Raw genomic sequence first — 6218 nt, forward strand, 5'->3', positions numbered from 1 at the left:
TTTCCAGGCTGATTTGATCTGGAGAAATATCCATAAATCTATCAGCCACAGGGGAAATGTGTCATCTTTTCATAGGATTTGCTACAGTGGATCTATGAAAGCCCATTTAAGTAACTTCACTCTAGGAGGTCATCAGACAAGAAAAAGCGAAGAACTAGTTATAACTCCCGCATTTTAATGCATTCCATGATCCAACTGCACATCTTCCATAAAAAAGCTCCTTAAAAAAAAAAAACAAAAACATTTCAGACCGTTTATGTCCCTGTAGCCATCTGCTCCAACTTTCTTTGCATCGTTTTAGTTTATGATCTCCAAAACTCATATTACCCGTTTTCTGAATGGGCTTGCTGATACTCTTTGCTGTCAATTTCATCTAACTCCCAAGTCCTCTGTATTTCTGATTCACGAGAGCAGCCAATGTGCCCATCATTTGGAACTGCATCAGTGGTTCAATCCTTACGCTTAACCTTCTGTTGAGTGTCTTTATTACTCAGCTCCTCAAGAATATGGCTGAGGAGTGGGTATGCCGGTTCATCTGCAGCCTGCTACACTAATGAGTTTCCAGGCAGTATTTTATCAAAGCAATGTGTCAGAGCCTTTCTGTTATTGCTTCTTGTTTTGATGGGTTAGTGTTCGTTATTAAAGGAGAACACATTTTTTTTCCTTTCCTTGACAGGCAAGTTGAGGGCTCTCAGTAATAGGTGCCAGAGAAGGAACATCTGGTATACATTTAACAATGCACTGTTGCATTGTTAACTTAAAGCTGTTACTCGCCTTGATAAATACATAATGGGCCTCAAGAAATTAAGAGAAAATTAACATGTAAATGTTTACCCAGATCACATTTCCCTCTTCTTTTCTTCCAGTCACCTATACCTGTACCTTATATGTAAGTAAAAGGAAAGGTTAGTGCAAAACCTCTCTTTGTGGCTCATGTTTCCAGAAACTAAAAGAACCCTTCTCATCCCCCACCCCGACACCCCACTTTTTCAAACAGGAGAGATAGCTGAGGCCAAAACAGCAGCATGGTGGGCTTGCTAAATTAGGTTAAGTACTGTGTTTTCTGAAAATAACCTAGGCCGTTTAGAAAATCTGCTTCCCCTTAGGACAAAGGATCTATATGGGGTTAAGGATACTATACATATGTTCAAAATATTTTTATCCTATCACCAGTTTTTGGCTCCGAATTTTGCTCATTTATACAGGTGATGTTTAAAATGCATTGGCCTCCTTTTAGCTACTTTGCTAGAAAAGTGCACTATATAACAGCTGTTCCTACAGGGAAGATTCACAGGTCCGAGGTGAGAAAGTACATTTTTAGGCCGTCACCAATGACTGGCTTTTTTCCCCCTTAAAATGTCATGCCTGTGCATCGTATAAAAGGAGGATGGGATGGAATCCTGAAAATGCATTAGAACAGTCCAAGAAAGGTAAAAGGAGGAAAGGTGGAAGGGATGTAGGGAAGAGGGAGGAAGGCAGATGTAAAGAAGGAGAGAAAGAAAAGGGAAAGCAAGGACAAAAAGAATCTTTAAAAAGCCACAGTTCGTAGCAGCTTTTACAAAACGAAACACTAATATGGTTGTTTAATAAAACCCATAACAAGATGGTTTCAGCAGTTTTTGAATGAAAACCATATCCTCTCTGAAATGGTTATAATTTGAGGTATGGACTGAATTTTGATTCACAGTTATTTAATTTGATGTAAACTGCCTTATATGGTTATTTGCTTATTTCCAATGTTTTTGAGATATTTCAGGTCTACAGAAATAGTTAGGGTGGGTTTTTTTTTCACGTTTTAATTCCCTGCTTAAAGTTATTATTTTTTAAATCTAAGAATACATTGAAAAAGCCTAGTAGTCGAAGTTATGAGTGTCTGCTCAAAAAAGTGTAGAAAGGATTTTAAGAGATTTTTGTTTTATTTGGTTTTGTTTTTTTTAAGTAACCAGACTGTCTGAGATAAAAGAAGGAAACCAGTTTGCATATGTAGACACAGCAGACTATGGAAAGCTTTTCTCAGGAACTAAGAGCAAATAAAATGCTTTTTCTAGTTTGAGCTTAGAGAACCTATTCAGCTGACGCCATAAAATGGCTAAGATAGCTTAATGAGTTTCTTCATCCTGCTTCCATCAATTCTGAAAGATGGTCATGCATCTTCTGGCCACTCGCTATATTAAAAACAAACAAAGAAGCAAACAAACAAAACTGAATGTTCAAGCCATTTACATTCAGGCAATGCAGCAAAGACCATTTTATATTCCTGGTCTCCCTTCCCATTATTTCATTGAAAAAGCAACTCTTTCACTTACATTTAAAGCTTTCCTTGGGAAATATGATATAGATTTTTCTCCTTTAAAAGTTTCTGAACTTGGGACTCTGACCACTTCCCCTAGATGAAATTTTAAGAGTGTCCCAGGATTTCCCCGACTTCACTGGAATGAACTCAAGATAGCTGCCTGGGGTGGGGTGCAGGGAGGGGGGGAGGGGTGTGCAAAACTAAATTTGGTAAATGAATGTGAAATCAATTTTGGGGGAGTTTAAAGATTCTTCAACATGCTTCTGGGAGAGTCTAACCCTTAGTTGCCTTATTTCAGGTAGGAGGTAGGGAAATTCCTTTGGGTAGAAGACTTCTCATGCATTCCTTAGAGGATGGGAAGGGAAAATGGCCAAGGCACTGACAAGTCTTAGAGAGAAATGCATTATTCTGTGCTCTTCAGAAAAATACCATTTTATATCATAGAGACATCATTATAATTCAAGAAATGTAAAAGCTAGAGGTGACATTAAGAAAGGCAGTGAATATACTGCTATTAAGAATTCCTTCACTGAAAAAGTATTTGATTCCAATATGTCAGAAATCCTGATGGGGAAAGGAGAGAAGAGAAAAGAAGAAGAAAAAAATGTGTGTATGTGTATATACATTTATATATTTAAATTATACTTTGAATTTAAAGGAGATAAGTAGAGATCTAATGTCTTTCTTAATTTTAAAGAAACATTTCTTCAGAATAACACAAAATGGCAGTGTATCCTGGAATGGAACTATCTCTTCAGAGTCTCTATAGTTCTCACTGTAAATTACAACAAACATATTTTTTTGTTTCCTATCTGGTGTAATGTATGCGCTGTGATAGTAGTGGTGTTTTTTTCCCCTTTTATTATCTATTTCACATAATAATGATTAAGTAAAACGGGGCAGGCGGGGAGGGCGGGGGGAGCATCCAAAGGAAAAAAGAATATGCAAAAGAAGAAAGAAACATCCAGAATGGAAAGTGAAGTTTTGGTGTTGTATCATTACTAAGTCATTCTTACATGGTCCCAGGACACAGTACAGACATTCAGCAGATACCTAAGGACTGTATATCTAGCTTCAAGAATCTGCCATCGCAGAGAAGATACAGGAAGGAGGAAGGGCCAGAAAAATGTGCACCAAATATACCCACCACATTTTGCACATTCAGTGGCTCATCATCTTTCCTTCCCCCACTCCTTCCCTAATTCCATCTCAAGTTCATTCTAGGTTATGAAACTCTGAGGTACTAAATTAATTATGACATATGTATTATTTTCTCTTTTGTTTTCTCCTTTTCTTACGTGTTTAGTTTTGTTCTAATATTGCCTTGTATAGATCTATTTGCATTTTAAATCCTATTTGAAACAAAGAATATTATTAAAAAATAGTAACATGAAGTTAATTGTTGATCTTTGAAAATTGATTAGTGTTACTGACTACCAAGAAAAAACAGAAAAAAATTTCCTTTAGAGTGTAAGTAGACGCATATAAATTTTAATTTCCAGTGGGCATTGTATTTTCTTATATACCATCTTAATGGATCAATATTGCATTATAGGACAGTGATTCTGATCTCAAAGCTTAAACTCAAAGCTATTCTTAGTATGAGGTATTTGCAGGGATATATTCTGTTTGGAGGGCGTGTCCATGCATTTGTACAACCATCTGTGGAAGAGGAGAAAAGGGTGCTACTGAAGACACAAGATCAATGGCAGATGGAGGCCTTGTCCATGAGGTTACCTTGTCTGGATAAAGCATATTCTTATAGAGGCACAGACGGCATATATGAAAGGGATTATTTTAAAATAAACACAAATGTACTGCGAAGCATCAAATATCTGTTCATGGGAAGCCATTCCAAGTTAGGTGAAGAGTACCCAATGAAAACAAAAATAATGTTGACTTTTCACTTAATAATCTGACAAGTGAATAAAATTTTAGACAGTTACACATAATGGTCACTTTCAATGTTATGACCGAAACCGATATTTAAAGACAGCAACACTGTCTGGTAAGTACAGACATACAAAACCAACGCTTTCTAAAACTTAAATACCTAAGGCTACTGCAATGCTCATTTTATCTTCTTATGGATGTGCTTTCACTATGTCAAGGTTGAAGCTATGAAATATTTCTTTAGCTTCTTGGCTAATGCATGGTATTATGTTCAGTAAATTACTGCTACTGTCACACAGAGGAAGTGTTAGGCATTTAGAAACAAAAAAATGCTCCTTAGAAAGTTCCCAAGTCTCAGTTCTAGACAAAGAATTTGAAAGAGGGCATAAAAACATCTTTTTATTTAGCTAACTATTATTTTATAAACAATGTATAAGTAAGGAAAATAATAAGGGGAATAAAAAAGTCAATTACTTAAATTCAATACTGGTGGGGAAAAAATAATAAAACTTTCAGTCTAATGTTACTTTTTCATCAATAAACTGCACTGCAGTTGTTTTTGAATTATTTGTTATGCTTGAGTTATTTATGGCTGTATCCTAAAATTTCCCTCCCTTTTATCAACAATCTTGGCTAATGCTTGGATTATCTTGTTTAAAATAGTGACTTCTTCTATCATATGATTTTCCTTTTTGAAGTCTAAGGGCTTCTCATTGTAATCACTGTAATTACATATATGTGATGTGCTCTGTTTTTGTGGTTTCCTTCAGAATGAGAACATCTAATTCCTCACCTCAGCAACATGGCTAATCTCCCTTGATCCACGACAGTGTATAGATCAGGTCACACAAAAAGAATGATGTTTAATAATTTGTGTCAAGAGTTAAATGAGTTTGTGCCTGCTGGCTTCTGTATTATGCATCACTTTAATTTAATCTCGGTGAATTGCCTTTAATACAATACATATATTCATTTCCGTTGTTTGTAACTGTACTTAGACTAGGGTGTTTAAAACTTATAACAGTTAATTTCTTCTAAGCCCCTTGAAAAAGTCATTCTATCGTTACAAAGATACTTTGGCAAACTTTAATTTATCTATAAAAGCTAACCTTGCACTATGATGCCATGCAGACTTTTATACTGAGGCCAGCCTTCCCCCTGCCTTCCATAGAAGCCACGTTTATGGTTTGGTAGCTGTGCCCATGTAATGGAAAGAGACACAGAAAGGACTTCAGCAGAACTCTCCAGACCAGAGAAGGTTAGGGTCAGATGACCAGGCTGTCAGATTAGGCAAGGGCCAATGGGTGCAGCATGGTAAGGTGTCTCTTAGTCTAGGAACAGCAAGAATTTGTGAAAGAAAATCTGAAAGGATGAGATTAATCCAGAGGAGGAAAAACTGGAGTGTCACAAACATTATTAGCTGTGACCAGAGCAGGCTCCAAACCTGTGATGTCTCAGTAATGATGGGGTAGGGAATCAGAGCAAGTTAAAATGGCAAGTAATTAGCAGAGGCTTCAAAAGATAGGTGTTTGGCATTAAGGAGGCCTGGTGACAGGTATCCTGGTTCAAGAACACTGAGGCGAGCTGGCTGGCTAAAGGAGTAAGGACGGTTCTAACTGGGGGGATTTTCATTCAGAATCGGGTGAATTCCAACCAGCACTCGGCTTCAGGATAGGAGGTCTGTAGTTAGCAGAAATTTCATACCTCCTTGGTCTGATTTCCTTTCCTGTCTTTCTTTGATGGCTTCTTACAGCTCCCTAATATCCTGCATTCCTTCTGTTTCCCCTTCTCCTTCCCTTCCCCCTCCACCCCCTCTCCCTTCTCCCCTTCATTCTCTCTCTCCTCTCTTTTTCTCTCTCCCTCTCCATCTTTCCCTCCTCCCCTCCCTCCTACTTCCTTCCTCCCCCCTCCCCCTCTCTCGGCTTGCACAGGAGCATGGTAAATGTTTACCAAATGGCTCTCTGGTTTAAAAACACAAACACCACCACCAAAACCCTGACTGTAGTATTTGCTTTCTTCTGTGATATAACTA

This window comes from Pteropus alecto, unplaced genomic scaffold, assembly GCF_000325575.1.
Source record: "Pteropus alecto unplaced genomic scaffold, ASM32557v1 scaffold81, whole genome shotgun sequence".
Lineage (NCBI taxonomy): Eukaryota > Metazoa > Chordata > Mammalia > Chiroptera > Pteropodidae > Pteropus > Pteropus alecto.